Here is a 16,465-nt window from a genome sequence, read left to right on the forward strand (position 1 = left end):
GGTTTGATTGGCTATAAATTATGTTAATTTTCCCCAACTCGAGTCTGTTTTGCCTGTGACAGTAATTGGTGAGTGATCTCTCCCTGTCCTTATCTCGACCCACGAGCCTTTCGTTATATTGTCTCTCCCCTGTCCAGCTGAGGGAGGGAGTGATAGAATGGCTTTGGTGGGCACCTGGTGTCCGACCAGGGTCAACCCAACACACTGTGGCAAAATGTTTGCACCACCTTGCTTTTATTGAGTGTCTTGGCCAGAAAGATCCCTACCACAAATGATGGACTGACTTACATTGTACCAGCTACGCTTTATCATGTAAGGCAGTAATAAATGCATGGAGAAGTACCACGCCTCAGGACAATTTGGGCACTGTGCAAAGGTCACTCTCTTCAGACCCTAATTGCTCAGCAGAAGTGACATTTAAAATCCATATCATTAAAATCATAACAAATTTATTTACCTCCTCCCTTATTGGGATAATTTTTGCATACATTACACGTTTGATATATTGCATGCTATGGAGGTCAGAGTGTGTTTGCATCATAAAATAATGTCTCGTGGAATCATGATGACACAGGATGCCAGGCTCCGAATATTACTCATGCACCGGCTGCTCTTGTAGGAGCTGTCACAAAATCCCAACAGCCAGAGAAGGCCAGCACTCTCTGAGCTTTGTAGGAAGACAGTATGGCAGCTATTTTAAGACAAGCAGGTAATATTGCAAACGTAGTGGGCAAATAATAGGGTGAACTCTTCTGGACAGTGAAAAGAAAGTTGCAGCAAGAAGGACATATAGAAACATGTACATGTGCACCTCTGACTCAGCTCTGAACCATTTCTTCAGTGCTAGCATTGACATACATATATACGTGTGTATGTCTATATTATGTTTCTTTCTGTTACACTTATATATGTATATATCTCTATACCTTTCTTTCTGTCTCAGAAGACAGCATTCAAGCCAGCATTTTTTTAAGAACTGGATACACTGCTCATCTAACATGTCTAGTAGGTGTTTTCTCTCTCATTTGCCATTAGACTTCAAACACTGCATTTTAGCTTCATCAGCCTGAAAACCACATTCATCGTGCCGTTATCATAGCACCTCTATGTTCCTCTTTGCCATAATATGATTAGTTGAAGGCAGACAAGTTAAAAGCAAGTTCAAATAAGACAGAATTATTTCAGGTAGCCTCAGTATTCTCTATTTCACTTATGTGCATTCATTTCTTTTGTTCATGGTGTTATTTACTTACCTTTTAATGTACTTTGGGACACTTGGAGTTGTGTACCATATGAGAGAAAAAAGGTTTTGTGACTATAATCATGACAGCCTGCCATCAGTGCCAGAGGCTGAAGGAGATCTAGCTTGCCTTCTAACTGAAGATGAAATAAATCTAACTCGGTATTTCTCCATGTGTGTAGCTCCCTTCTTCTACGCAGAGACTGTGGAGGACCGAGGAGTCATACGCTCTCCTAAAGCATGCAGAAAATATTTATTTGCTGCTTTACAAGGCCTGAACCAAAGCCTACTGGACTCCTTCCAGTCCATTGAATTTTGGTGTCTTTTTTTTTTTAATTAAAGCTGGGAGAATGTTTTTGGCAAATAACGAATTTGTCAAAAAATGTAGTTTTGAAGAAGCAACTTGCAGAATCGAGTCCAACTTGGTAAACAGATTTAGCTGGGAAAGAAATAGAAAACATTTGTGAGAACATAACTGAGACTTTCCATGTTTTTCTTTGGAAATTATATATTTGTTCCACGTGTGACATTATTTAAAAGCTACTAAAAGGGATCTAGGCTGGTTAGACCCTGTAGAAAAATCTCTTCTTTTTCTTTGATTTTCCAGACTGGCCACTAAACAGATGTGTCCTATGTGAGTTTCTTACTCTCTTCCATCCCATCTTCTCTGTTCATATCACTTTTGCTTGCTTCTTGCTGCCTGTCTTCATAATTTCCAGTGCTCCTCCCCGGCATGGATTCAGCTGAACAGATTCTAAGTTACTGATCCCCAAATTTATTGCAAGCAAAAGATGCCACCATTGGCTGGCAGCAACCTCTTACATTATATCTTATGCAAAATATAGCAACCACTAGTGGCTCACTGTGCTTTCCCATATTGATCTCGAAACACACTCTAAAGTAGGCTAGAGGTAAAATCTGTAATCTGTGTGAAATTTGCCAATGGGCCAAGGTACTATTTCCTCTTCACTAAGCATAGGGAACAGTGAAGAGCCAAAATGGACGAGTCTCTCACCCATAACAGAGCCTTCAAAGTGTAACTCTTCAACCCTTCAATGCTGCTGCTGGCTAAAGCTACAGGATAGTACCCCATGCCTCTGTCAGGCAGAATTCCCTCTGACCAAAGCAAGTCAGGTCAGCAAGGGTTGCATTTTTCATTGCTGTGTTGGCCCATTGCTGATCCTGGCAGACGTGTGAAGACTATTCCAGCCTGACACCAGGATCAGACCCCAAGTTCTTGATTTTCCCGGACAGCCCCTTTCCGAGGTCCCCAGTCCAGCACCCAGGTGAGCCGAGCAGGGGGCTGGATGTGTGTGTGTGTGGAGGGGGTGGCTTTTGCAGGTGGGAAGGCTGGCATGCAGATCAGCATCCTTCTCCCAATCCAGCCGTCACGCTCCTGGCAAGATCACTTAGTGATGCCAGCTCGCCGCTCTGGTGCTGCGTGGAAGACGGGAGCGCAAGAGCGGGTCCCCGTGGGGTGGTTAGGCTTGCGCCACAAACCAGGAGCAAGCTCTGGAGCTGGCTGCCCTGCTGGTTTTGATTGACTGCAGCTGCTTGTTTGCTCTCAGCTAGGTTGCTTCTGGAAAGCCTGTCCGTTTGACCTGTCTGCCTCCTTCCTGACGCTGAGCTGCTTCTCAGCTGCCTCATTTCCTCCCTGGGAGCATAACAGAGGCAGCCTGAAATCTCTCTGCCCGTTGGGCTTCCAAGTGACTTTCCATCTATTTAATGTATCATTAAAACTTAATGCAAGGACTTCCTTTCAGAAAAAAAAAAAAAAAAAAAAGGAACAGAGCATTCTTTTCCTTTTATGATGCTGCCTGATTTTTAGCAACTACGCCCAGATATTTGTTTGACAGCTACAAATCAGGAACTCAATCAAATGCCCGTACCAACCACGTACAGGAGTTTCCCCTGGGACACCGCTATCTCTTTCTTTCCTTTCTTTTTCTTCTGCACAGCAGGAGTGAATGGCATAATAGTGGATATTGGAAATAAACTCTCGAGCAGTGGAAGGGCCATCATTAGTGCTGACAAAAGCAGCTTTTGAGGCTGAGCCAAGATCAAATAAATGAGAACTGGTAGGAGAAGCTGTCGTGTTTATGAACAGCTTATGAATGTGAGGTTCAAGTTATCACTTTTTTGGAATCAATTAACTTTTGATACTCTGTATAGATGGGTCAAAGCTGAGGGTTTCCCCCTGATTTAAGCAGAGATACCCTTGCCCTGAATTGTTAATTATTTCTCCTTGGGTGGAGCAAGAGGCTTCCTCTAATTTACTTCGAAGCTGTTTAACTCTAGCCATCACTGTCCTTTCCCTCCCCTCTTTCACAGCTCTCCCACACCCAGACTTCTCTGCTGAAAGCACATGACAGGCCAGCCTCACCCCAGAAGGACAAGGACACACTTATTTTCCTGTGAAAACACAAGAGGAAAGAGCTGGACTGCTCTTTTCAAAAGGGGATTTGTCATGATATCCCTGCCTCCACAGCCAAAATGTGCACTGACCACAAGGACGCTACTTTCACCTTCATCCATGGAAGAGTTTAATTAATCTTTCCATATTGGCAGGTGAACAACATTTCCTGAAGAGAAAAATAAATGTTAATTTCCAGAGGTAATTAACAGTCACTGAATGAGACTAAAGGGCTTTCATCAAAATTACCAATCAGCTCAAATTTGAAGAGATTCTCTCCTCCTCTTTGCTTCTTCATCTCATTCAGCCAGTCCTGCTGAATTAGTGCCTAATAGAGTCTCAGACATATTCATATCCTGTCAAATACCCATCCTCCCAAGGAACTGTCCCTTTCAAATGGTAATACAGAGGGCGTATGATGTGCATTCGTTGCTATTTTGGATTTAACAGCTGGCTGCATCGCACCAAGGGTAGCTGTGGAAACTTAAATAAGGGATGTGTGTGCGTGTGTACACGTGTGTGGGTGTGTAAACACCTACTCTTTTGCAAATGATACCCTTTATCTTAAATAATGCTCTCTTTATAACTCTTTGCTAGCTAGTTCTCTTTTTAGACCACCACGGCTGCCGAAGGAGAGAGCGGTACAGCTTCACAGCAACCAAGAGCGTGGTCTCACCCCAGGACTCAGCTGGGCAACTCCTTTCTCAAACAAGTTCCCGCTCGGCAGATGACCAGGGATGGCCCATCATCAGTACTGGGGTGCTGGTGGCCCTTGTCAAGACCTAAGGGATTAAGAAAGGCTCTCCTCAGGCTATGCTCACCTTGGCCAAGTATTACGCGGCTTCAGATGTTCTCAACGCAGCTCAACACACACGCAGTCGGGGTGCCTGGGCGAAGGGACGGGTGGACGGTCTCAGGGCTGGCCTCCACAGAGCAGAATGAGGACAGAAAGTAGGAGTCTTTCCAGATCAGTGTAATAGAAAAGGTTCCCTCCTCCTGCTTTGTTAAATATTTTGGGCCTGAGCCAAAGACCCGTGGTGTTCGCAGGGACATTTCCACCGTCTCCAGCTGGATCTGGCCCTGTAATATGGAAATCTTGGGGGACCCCATGATGACAACCAACAAGGAGGATTTCTAGTGAAACCTTTCTGTGTGCTGTACCAGGGCACTTCTGGAGACAGCACTAGATAGGCACAGAGCATGACCTCCGTTAACAATATACACTACATGAAAGCTAATAATTCTGGCTAAAGCATATTCAAAATAGGATGCTTGAAGCAAAACTAATGCATTATTCACTGCTTGTTGGGAATACAAGAACATAGAGATAGACATCTGAGCCTTGGGCCTTTTCTGAGATGTACTGTACACGGGCAGGCTCAGTGGGCTGATGGAAGTACAGTGACTCTCACTGCCATAGATTTTTCATTACTAATAGTATTTAAAATCTTGCCCTGTGATCAAATAAAACCACAAATGTGTGTGTATTCAACTTTGCTTTCTAGTCGTATACAGTGATGGGAGATGTTTCTAATGCTGTATTCATTTCCTTGGTGTAAAATATGCCCTTCTTCCACCTTTTCATTAAATCAGACAAGTATTTGGCAAAAGTCACAGGGTGAAATAGTGCGAAAATTGCCAATTTCTCAGTAGGTAGCTGAAAACAATTCTGAACAGAGCACCAACATGCTCAACTCCAACACAGCGTGCACGCCCTGCTAAGGTAATGCTTCTCAAAAATAAAGACTGCAAAAGAAGGAGAAAAATATGTTATTTTATATACTCATGATATAGAAATAAAAATCCTTGTAAAGCGCTTCAACAGCCATTGTGAGAGCAGCATTGTAGAAAAATCGGTTTGACATTCACCAAATTGCATGTAGACAGCCTGCAATAGAGAGACCTGCCTCTGAAATAATCACTCTCTGGTCCTTTTGTGGTCAACAGAGAAACATAGACACTTGGGGGAGTGATTTATCTCTTCCTAAAGTAGATGTCTAAGAAAGGTCAAATGAATTGCTTCCTAAAAGTGCCTATTTCTCTCCATTGACCATAAAGGTTGAAGAGTGACTAGCTCAGATGTAAATTAATACACTGTAGACATGCAAGCCTGTAGGCTGGTGGGGAGGTGGGGGATGCTGAAGTGCACTCCTATACCCCTGTCTGCCACAGTGGAAAGGTCTGTAGAATAAAGACAGATAACTCCTCCTCCTCTTCTCCAAAGACAGATTTCCAGGTTTTCATCAGGTGAGATATTTTTGGTTCAAGGTGTTTTGCTGTGCATCAGCTCAAATGGTATTGTATGCCCAGACCTGCCCCACAATATCATGTCAGACAGAAAAAATTCTTTTGCAGGTGCTGCTACAAAGAAGAATCTTACGCAGTTTTGGATCCCAGCACTTCCAGCAAGCAAGCCTGATTTACAGCACTGGTGAAGCCTTCTTGGAGCTGGAAGCAGCTTGACTGGATCCCAGTCACCGTTTTACAAGGTATGTCTTGTGAAAATGGTTTTGAGGCCAACTTCTGATCCTAGCTGATCTTTAAGTGCGACTGCAAATTGGCTCCAGTGGCACATCTTTTTCATGGCAAATTCTCTTTAAGGTCTCCTGGGGGGCTGACATGGGACCCACCTTCTGCTGGAAAACAGATTGACCTGTAAAAAGCAACATAATTTTATGCGTTACTGTTATCCAAAATTCTCACTTGTCATTAGCTTTCCTATGGCTTATCTTTTTAAAGAGCCACATAGTAATGTACCTGGCTTACCGGTGATAGCTTTGCCTTTCTCAATAACTGCTTTCAGGATAGTTGAATTACAATATGATTTCTAATGAATGCTCATACATTTAATTGAAAAGAGAAACAATTGTGAGAATGGCGTTACCTGAAGTCACTGTGCTTGATTTCAACATCCTTGAGTTTATATTTTTCATGTTTGATCCCAGAAACATTGCCTAAAAAGCCAGCACTTGAAGTTCAGACGACCTCAGAAAAAGGCAATTTTTAAATGTGAAAGAAAAGCCAAAGTACATTCATATCTGTTAGCATGTGCTCTTATTATAAAGTAATTTAAAAAACACAACTAGATCAGGCTGACAATAACCGCATCAAAAATCAGTAGGTACTTTGGTCACATTACAAGCAACAAAGCTGAGCTTGGTGATTTATGATAATATCACTAAAACCTCTTGATATATTTAGCAAGTGGTAATGGTAAAGGTTATAATTCCTCTGAGGGACAATAGTGATGAAATAAACCACAAGGGTCAAGTGGATTATGACCTCGTGAAAACTCAAATAATGGAGATGGAGCTTTATAAACTTCCTTATAATAGATAATGCCTTAAACAATTTTAAAGCTGCTTAGTACTTAATTCAGCCTTGCCACGGGCTTCCTACTGCCTACGTATTATTAGAGGAAAAACTGAAAACAACTTCTGTCACTACAAATCTTGTATCTGCTCAGAACCCCCATTTTAGGTGCAATGAGCACTCTTGCTGTGCTCCGAAAGTTCACAACAGGTAGTGTGTGTGCACCCATCTGTCAGTTCTCCCCACCCAGCATTTGTAGTGTGAGTGCTTATATAGAATTTGTGATTCCAATTTAAAGCTTGCAGTGCATCCTGGATTGCCATGTTAATAATCACACCTGGCAGCATTAATTTTGCTGCTGTATAGTATTGTCATGGGATCAAAGTGTTTCTACAAGACCAAGAAATAGGGCAAGATGAACAATACCACCGACTGTTTTACATGCCTCACTAAAGGAAAGAGTAACAGCCCATTGGTATGCTTACCAGCACAGGCATAAAGTTCATGCAAATCCTCTATATATAGTTACCTTAGCCACCGGACTTTAGAACAAAGCTTACATGGGAGGTCAGAAGTGCCACATGCCTGAATTTGTGGTGAGATTCAGGTGGAGGGGGAGCAACCTGACAGGCAAATGGTGACTATCCTGACCTTCCTGAATACGTTTCCCTGAGTAAACACTGTGAAAACACTATATGGGATCAGTCCCATAAAGAATTATGTCCATGAGTCACTTGACTAAGGTCACTCACGTACAGAGTTCGGGCTCCTTCATCTTCATTCTTGCTGTAGTTTGCCTCCTGCATGTCAACCCACCTCACCACAGCAAGTTTTTCTCCTGGCATTGTACTAAGATAAAAACTATTGAACTGGTAAATTCTGGAGAAGCTGCATGGATAAAGCAGCGACACTCGGGCATACCTGCACAGCTTTATAAACTACTGCACAGAAAAAATTCCTCTGTCAGAAACACAGAGAAGTGTTTGAGGCCATGCTATCTCAACTTCAAAGACGTGGAGGAAGAAGGGAGACAAGAAGATGGCACAAGGCTTACCCACTTGTGTAACAGCACTGACGATGGCAGGCCTGGGAAAGCATCAGTCTGAGATGTGAACAGGGTGATCTGCTGCCATTGACAGAGGGATTTTTGATTGATTTTAAATTAAGGTCACTGTCTCCAGGCCACAGCTAGATTTGATTATTTCTGTCACGTTTTAGAAGGGTGAGAGAAACTTATTTGCAATCAGTGACCCTCTCTCTTCAGTGACCCTCTCTCTTCAGTGACCCTATGTATAGTGATGGTTTTTCCAGTGGGCTTTGACACTTCCAACTTCCACGACATGCTGTGCATTGGTACAGCATTGCCACTCTCCCACTGAAACGAGCAGACATCTTCTTCAAGAACTGAATTTTGAATTACAGGTTTACACTATTAAGAGCTTATGACACCAGCACCAACATCATCCTCTCCACTCCTTCCCAAGAGTGTAAAACAACCGGCTCATGATTTCATACCTATACATACTCCATTCCATACGTGATGTCACATAGTCCACACATGCCTCAATGAATATGTTTGACAACGACCTTTCCAGCTCTCGATGGAAAGGTGGTAATGTAATCCAAGCACTCGTGTGACAGCTGACAGTCCTGAAACACTAACCCACTCCATTCTTCCAAACCAGAACCTTTTTCCACTCTTAAATACAGCTGTTTAAAACCAGTTTTGCTATTGCGCATTTGAGTGACCACCTCCTCCTCATGTTCCTGACCGCTGTCCCAAGCAGCCCGCTTGGTTGACAGCATTTCCAGCTGCCTCTCTGCTTGCTTACAAGACTCCCCCACCTTACTGTCCTGATACCTTCCAGAAAGCCACTCATCCATTTTAGTACTCAATTCTATGCAATACAGGTGCTAGGAAAGCTGTGGGCAGCACAAAATTAACCCAGATGTGACATTAAATCTGAGAAGTGTATTCACTGCTGGCAGGTAAATGATGGCTATCAATGGACACCTAGGGGAGAGTGCAAGAACAGAGCAAGCCCAGCCATGAACCATTTGTGGTGGAGGGACCTTTCTGAGCTGGCTGTGATTTGGCTGCCCTCTGTGGATTTCTCATCTGCCAGTTAATCCATTCTCCCCTCGAAATGACATCAACTGCCCGCTGTCAGATGGCGAGGGGCTCCACAGTTGTGTTTGCATGAAGAATCACCTCCGTACGGTCAGGTGAAGTGGCCACCTGCTACCTCCATTTAATGGCCTCTGCTTCGTGTGCTGGAAGTCAGGGTCAGCAGTCCCTGCTCACTCTCTCCATGCTGCTTGAGAGTTGAGGAGCCTGTGTCACATCTCCCCTCAGACGCCTCTTGCCAGGCTTGCATGTACCTAACTGGAAAGCCATTTCAAACCATGGATCGTCACTGCTAGCCTCCTCTGAAGCTATTCCAGCTCTACCGTGCCCTTTTTGAGCAGTATTCAGGGCACAGGTGCACCACGGATTTACAGACCAGTGTAAAATCCGTTTTCGTCTCCATTTCTGTCCTAACAAGTCCTGACATTTGACTCACTCTTTTGGCCACACAGAGCACAGAGCTGACATTTTCCCAGCTGTTCTTGTCCCTGGGCTCTCAACCTGGGGGAAGTGATGGCCAAAATCTTTCTGTGCTGATGGGCAAGAAAGAAATGACCAACTGCAACTGCACAGTTGTGCTGTTCGGGAAAAAAAAAAAAAACAAACCTTGGAATAACAGTAGTGGATGTTAAATCCCAAGATGCTACGAAATTCACTCTCAGGCAGCTTGACCTAAATTCCTATGGGCGATGAGGAAGCCACATATTTGGAGCATTTGAAAGAAAACTAGACAAATGCCCATAAATTATCCTATGGGGGACATTCCTACTCTCTTTCGGAAGATGGATTAGGCAGATGACCTACTAAGTATTTTTTTTTTTCTTCTTTCACTAATTCCTACAATGTCATGAGTGCGCGTGCTTTACCCTTTCTTAAATCATAATCTGTTTGATCCAGCACCAGTCAAAGGTTTTGAAACGCCCATTAAACCGCAAGAGGAAATCTCGAGCGGTTTGCTAATATCAACAGAAATCCAGATGGAATTACAATCATCTTTTATGTACATTCGAGGGCATATTATGTAATACTAGCCACGGATTTAGTTTAATGCACGGCACCTTCCAATAAGCTGCTGGCGACACTAATAGCGATTTGAAACCTATGAAAAACTCTTTTGCCCTCAACAAAACCATTTTAAAGCCCAGAGTCCGCAGTCAAGGGGCTTGGGATGTTCAGAGTCTTATGGGAAAATGGGGACAGGGGAGATCAAGGGTGGAAAAGACAGGCCAAAAAAAAATTTTTTTTCGAAAGAGGAGAAAGGGGGGGGAATAAAAATAGGAAACTAGAAACGCGGTCAGTCTGAGATAGCGGCAGAGGAGACAAGGTCAAAACTTCAGGCAAGCGGGGAGCAAAAAATCCATGAGATTTATTAAGCAGCATGACGCTGACTGCTGCAGCATCCTCCCGGCCGTCGGGCTTGTTCCCGCAAAGGCTGGGGCGGCCACGCGGGACCCTCGGTAGGCCCTACCCCACGCAACCCTCGCGTGTCCCCGTCGCCCCCCCCCCCCCCGCGCCGAAAGCTCCGGGGGGGCGCGGGGGGGGGGGGGGGGGTTACGGGGACGCGCCGGCGGGAGGGCGGAGCGAGCGGTAGTAGGCGTGGCGCAGGGTGGGGCAGCCCCGCCCCGCCCGCCGCTCGCCCCGCCCCCGCCCCGCCCGGCGCGGGGGGGAGCGGGACGCGGTACCGGGCAGGGCAGGGCGGCGCGTCCCCGGCGGCGGCCGGCGTTGACAGAGGCGGGCGGCGGCTGCGGCCCCCATGGAGCCTAGCTAGGGGCTGCCGCACCCTCCACCGGAGGTAGGTGCCGCGGAGCGGCTGCGCACCGATAACCGCGGGCGGGCGGGCGGAGCGGTGACAGGTTGGCCGGGGCGGCGGCGTTTTGCGGGAATTCCCCCCCTGCCCTTGCCGGCCGCGGCCGGGCTCTGCGGTACCGGGGGGAGGGCGGCGGCGGTTCCGCGGTCCCCGCTTCGGCCCGTGACTATTGTTTCTGGTGGCGCCGAGCGGGCGCAGCGAGACCCCGGCGGCGGCTTTGTGCGGGTTGTCCCGGCAGTGGGGCTGCGGCGGTGGCGGGGAGGGGGGGGGGGGACGCGGAGGACCGAGGCGGGGAGAGGGACGGGGCGAGACGGTGACCGCAGGGGCAGAGCCAACCCCCCCCCCCCGCCGCCCCTTCCTCCTCCTTCTCCTCCTCCTGCCCGCGCAACTTCTCCAAAATCACGCCCGTGGGTGCGCGGGGAGGAGCGGCGCGTGCCGCGGCGAGGCATCGCCGCCCCCCCCCCCCCCGGCTTGTGGCTCCTGCCCCACGGGAAAGAAAACGCGGCGGGTCCCGGCGGCTTGAAGCACCCGGGTCTGCGCCCTGGAAGAAGGAGAGTAAAGACATAGGGTGGGTTCCAAGAGGGGCGGTAGTGGGGGGATTTGGGGTCCCCCTCGTAGCCGGTCCCAAGCGAGGAGGAGGAGGAGGAGGAGGGTTTATCCTTCCGAAGTCGGGGCAGAAATTCCTCCCGCTGCCGCCCGGCTTCCCGGCGAAGGCTGCCAGCGGGGTGAACTGTCACCTGCGTCCCCCTTAATGGCTTTTTCTGGAGGAGGTGGCCGCGGGGCGTGGGTCCTCTGCGCCGGCGTGGCTGCGCTGCGGGTGTGCGAGCGGTGGGTGCCTCGGTGAAGTGTCGTGCTCCAGAAGTTCTGCATCCCTCGGGGGAGATGGAGATGCTGCAGGGTGCAAGCGCCCTGTGCCAGAGTTGCAGGGCAGCCCATCACCTTCTCTCGTTTTTTCCCTCTTTTTTACGAGGTTGGTTTGGCTTTGATTTAGTCACTGCTGTTGATGTCGGTTTTCTCGCGTGCCGTTCTTCATCAGAAGTGCTTTTTAAAATAACGCTTAAAATGCAGGCTTCAGAATGTACGTATAGTCTAATGGGGATGTATTGTTAAAGAGGAAAGGGTATCTGGTTGCCCATTAATTCTTCAGGTATTTTCCATTTAAACTTGATGAGGAAATGTTTTTTCCAAGTAACCTTTCATGTCATCTATCACTAGCAAACTGGCTTAGCGTTTAAAGTAAAGATTTCCTCACAAATATGCTACTGATTGGCGTGTTTCAGGCATAACACTAGTACAGGATGGAAAATCAGCACGCTTCCATTTTTTTAATCTGTAAATTTGGAAAAGCCTTTCCTTCCTTTTCATGACTCTGAGTGGCCCTGGTCAATCAGATGTAACTACAGTAACTAGTCCAGGAGGCCGCTGATAGCCTGCACGTTTTCTTGCGTGGCTCTGCTGGAGAAGCCTGTTCAGTTAATGCACCCTCACTATTTTGTTCTTGGCATCTCTGATGAATTTTGTAGCATTTCTGTGATAAGCTCCAGTGGGACTCTCGTGGAGACACTGAAATCTCTTTTACCTTGAGAGATGATGGATGCCAAATTTGAAGAGGGGATAACTGCTCGAATTAACTGGAGAGTGATGCTGAGTTTCCGTGTATACATTAAATTCTGGAGGCGCTGCAGTAACCAGAGCTATCCGAGTCAGACTGGGAATCACCCCAGTGATGGGTTTTGCAGGGTCCTGACAGCTTCCTACCAAAAATGCAAGTGATAAGCTTTTGCAATGTGCGTGGATTGCATTGCAAGTGCAGGCTGGAGGATGGAGCTAGTCATGTAGCGGGCATGACGTGTGTGATGAGCAGGTCACGCTGAACACGCTACAACTTTGGGAAGCTGGCATTTGCTGTGCAGAGCCTGCAGCGGTGTGAATTGCAGGGAAAAAATGCATTTGCATGTAACAAAGGCGGCTGGCTCATCTCCTGCGTGAGGAACTCTTTTTTTTTAGAAAATCTGGCTCCCGTTTCTGCCTCTGCTGCAAATTGCCGGTGTAGCTTTGGGCAAATCATTTAATGTTTCCGTGCCTCCCCTCTCCTCATCTTGGCCCATGACCCACGAAGGGCTTGCCTATACCAGGCTGTCAGTTCAGACCCTAACTCAAACCCTTTACCTTCCCCGCTTGCCTCGCGCATAGCAGCCTGAAGCCTGCGATAGGTGGTACCTAGCTGCTCCGAGGAGATACAGTTTGACATTCAAATGCTGCTGCTGGAGCCAATAATACAGACGTAGCAGCCTCACAGCTATTCATTAATCTCTAATCCTGTCCCTCTTCTAATCCAGTCATTCTCTGCTGCTAATCAAATCGCCCGGCATTGCTCGAGCGGTGTTTGGCTGTGTGCTTGCCCTCGTGTTGGCTAGACTATGTCAAGGCAGGGAAGCGGTGGCAGTGAAGATGGGCTGAGTATCACCAGCTCTTCAGGACAGAGACCGTCTGTCACTTGAGGTTTGTAAAATCCATGGCATGAGAGAGGCCCGGTGTGATTTAGTAATACAGATCATAGCTAGAGGGTAAATTGCAAAAACATCACAGAAAAATGGCCAGAAAATGGCACCTCGGGCGTTCCTGCGCAGCCAGCTGTGTGCACATTGGGAGGGAACGGAGGTGGAAGGGTGCAGCTCCCTCGGCCTAACAACGGCATTCTTATTTTAGCATGGAAGACAGCCAAAGATAAGGAGTGGTTGTCATCCGGCTGGTTGGAGGATTAAAAAAAAAAAAGAGAGAAAGAGAAGCTGTGTGGAAATAGAAATATTTTGATGTAGGTACTAAAGGAAAAAAAGCAGATAACCTTGGAAGTGGTGGACTAGCCACATAAAGCTGGCAGTACAAGATTTCTCCCATAAAATCCAGAATGATCCTAATTAAGCCCAGACCCTGTGAAATGACACATGGCTTTATTTATTTCAGATGTTTCTAGGTCCTAAAGATGGGGCCAAATGTGAAGAGTTTGATGTGGCAGATAGTTTAACCCCAATTACTTCTACATAAATCACGTGATTGTTACAGGAGCTGAGTACATCTGATGGGTGCCCCAGAGCAACTGATAAAAATATATATATATATATTTAAAAAAAAATCCCCTGAAAAATCTCTGGCGGTGCGGGCGAGGGTTCGGGGGAGAAGGGTGGCCATCCTCTCCGCAGGCAGGAGGATGGGGATGCAGGAGCTGTTGCGGCGCAGTGTGCCCGCTGGTCTGCATGCACAGGCAGCTGAAATGGTGGCTTTGTAGAGCAGGCAGGCAGAGAAAGGGAAGCAAAATGGGAGCTCACAAATATTCTCATTATGAAACTGGGATGGATGAATGATTTATGGGGGTACTTGCTTTTTTTAAAATTTTATTTTATTTTGAGCGGACAGAGTTGGTTGGCGATGTGTGGTGCTAGCCATGAATGGCTTTGTTTTGAGATGAGGCTGCACTGGGTCATGCCTCCAGAAATGACATCTACAGAATAACAATACAGTAAAACACTTTTCAGCACTGCTTGGGTTTCATAGACTGTCTTCAGGAGGAAAAAGTTTTCCTTATTTTTTGTTCAAAGCCCTAGGCCTAAATTCTCCCAGTGGACTCTAGATTTCAAAAAGGAGGTGGCTGTACGAGCAGTCCTAGGCTGCGGGGGATCATTATGAACCTGTCTTGGTTCTCCTTGGGTATTTCCATTCCTGGGTTTGCAATATTGCCTATCCCTCCTGGAGCACTGAGCAACTCCGTAAATAGGCCACTCTGTGGAGGAGCTGCTCTGCCGGGCGATTAAATGTTGCTTGTTAGTTCTGGCTTTCCCTTTTTTTTTTTTTTTTTTCTTTTTTCCCCCACAAACAGGTCTATCCATGCTGTACTTTAATGTGCAGAGCAGTGCTGTAACATGGGTAGGGTGAATTTACGGGGTCATGTCTGTGGGATTTTGCCTGTCTGTGGGATTTTGCCAGTCCCGTTGCTGGCAGGGTGTCCTGGGGAACCCCTGCGGCAGCTGCCGCTCCACACTCAAGTGCTGGCTTTGGGTGTGAGTGACTGGACCCCTCTGAGCTGGACCAGTTTCCAGTACCCTTTTATTTTTGCTAGTTAATAGAATCATAGAATAGTTTGGGTTGGAAGGGACCTTTAAAGGTCATCTGGTTGAACCCCCCTGCCATGAGCAGGGACATCTTCAGCTAGATCAGGTTGCTTAGAGCCCCATCCAACCTGACCTTGAATGTTTCCAGGGACGGGGCATCAAGCAACTCTCTGGGCAACCTGTGCCAGTGTTTCACCACCCTCATCGTAAAAAATTTCCTCCTTGTATCTAGTCTGAATCTACCCTCTTTTAGTTTAAAACCATTACCCCTTGTCCTATTGCAACAGGCCTTACTAAAAAGTCCGTCCCCATCTTTCTTATAAGCCCCCTTGAAGTACTGGAAGGCTGCTATAAGGTCTCCCTGGAACCTTCTCTTCTCCAGGCTGAACAACCCCAACTCTCTCAGCCTTTCCTCATAGGAGAGGTGTTCCAGCCCTCCGATCATCTTTGTGTCCCTCCTCTGGACCCGCTCCAACAGGTCCATGTCCTTCTTATGTTGGGGGCCCCAGAGCTGGATGCAGTACTGCAGGTGGGTCTCACCCGATCGGAGCAGAGGGGCGGAATCCCCACCCTCGACCTGCTGGCCACGCTGCTTTTGATGCAGCCCAGGGCACGGTTGGCTTTCTGGGCTGGGAGCGGCCATTGCCAGCTCATGTCCAGCTTTTCATCCACCAGGACCTACCAGTCCTTCTCCGCAGGGCTGCTCTCAATCCCTTCATCCCCCAGCCTGTACTGGTACTGGGGCTTGCCCTGGCCCATGTGCAGGACACTGAGCTTGGCCTTGTTGAACCTCATGAGGTTCACATGGGCCCACTTCTCGAGCTTGTCCAGGAGGCACCAGCTTGGTGTCTGCAAACTTGCTGAGGGTGCACTTGATCGCACTGTCTGCGTCACTGATGAAGATATTAGATGGTACTTGTCCCAGTAGGGACCTCTGAGGGACATCACTTGTCACTGATCTCCATCTGGGCATGTAGTTGTTTGGAAATGCTTCTTTGAGACATCGGATATAGGGCTAAATGTTCTCAAGAATTAACCAAAGAGCCTGGGGCAGGTCTCTTGACCCCTTCACCCTCTTCAGAAAAACGTGTACTTCAGCTTAGTGGCTTCCAGGTCCCTGTATTGCTTGCACTACCCTGGAAGTGGCGAAGAGCAGTCACTATAGCAGAAGGAAGGTGGTTGCTGTTGGCTTGAAGGGCGAGCTGGGTTTGCATTTGGGTTCCCCCCCCCCCCCCCCCCCCCCGCCTCCCCCATGGCAGGCACAGAATTCTCAGAACAAGCCCCAGGACCGACCACGTCCATAAATGTCTTATTATCTTGTTATCTTTGAACCAGTGATTGGGGGTGAGCTCTGACAGGCGAGAGAGGCGAAGGAAGCTTGCTGCGTCACCTCACTGAGCTTCAGTGGGGCTGCTGAGGGTAGGTGCCCCCCTGAACACCCGAGGCCGTAGCTCCAAAT

At 47.5% G+C, this 16,465-nt stretch overlaps 1 protein-coding gene across 1 annotated transcript in view; it reads left to right on the forward strand.

Annotated features, from left to right (window-relative positions):
• Positions 1–10,711: 10,711 nt before the first annotated feature.
• Positions 10,712–16,465, forward strand: part of RAI2 (retinoic acid induced 2) — a 46,305-nt gene continuing 40,551 nt past the window's right edge. The window contains 1 exon segment of the mRNA XM_052793990.1: positions 10,712–10,885. The gene's annotated coding sequence lies outside the window, so the exon portion shown is untranslated.

This window comes from Harpia harpyja, chromosome 8 (assembly GCF_026419915.1).
Source record: "Harpia harpyja isolate bHarHar1 chromosome 8, bHarHar1 primary haplotype, whole genome shotgun sequence".
Lineage (NCBI taxonomy): Eukaryota > Metazoa > Chordata > Aves > Accipitriformes > Accipitridae > Harpia > Harpia harpyja.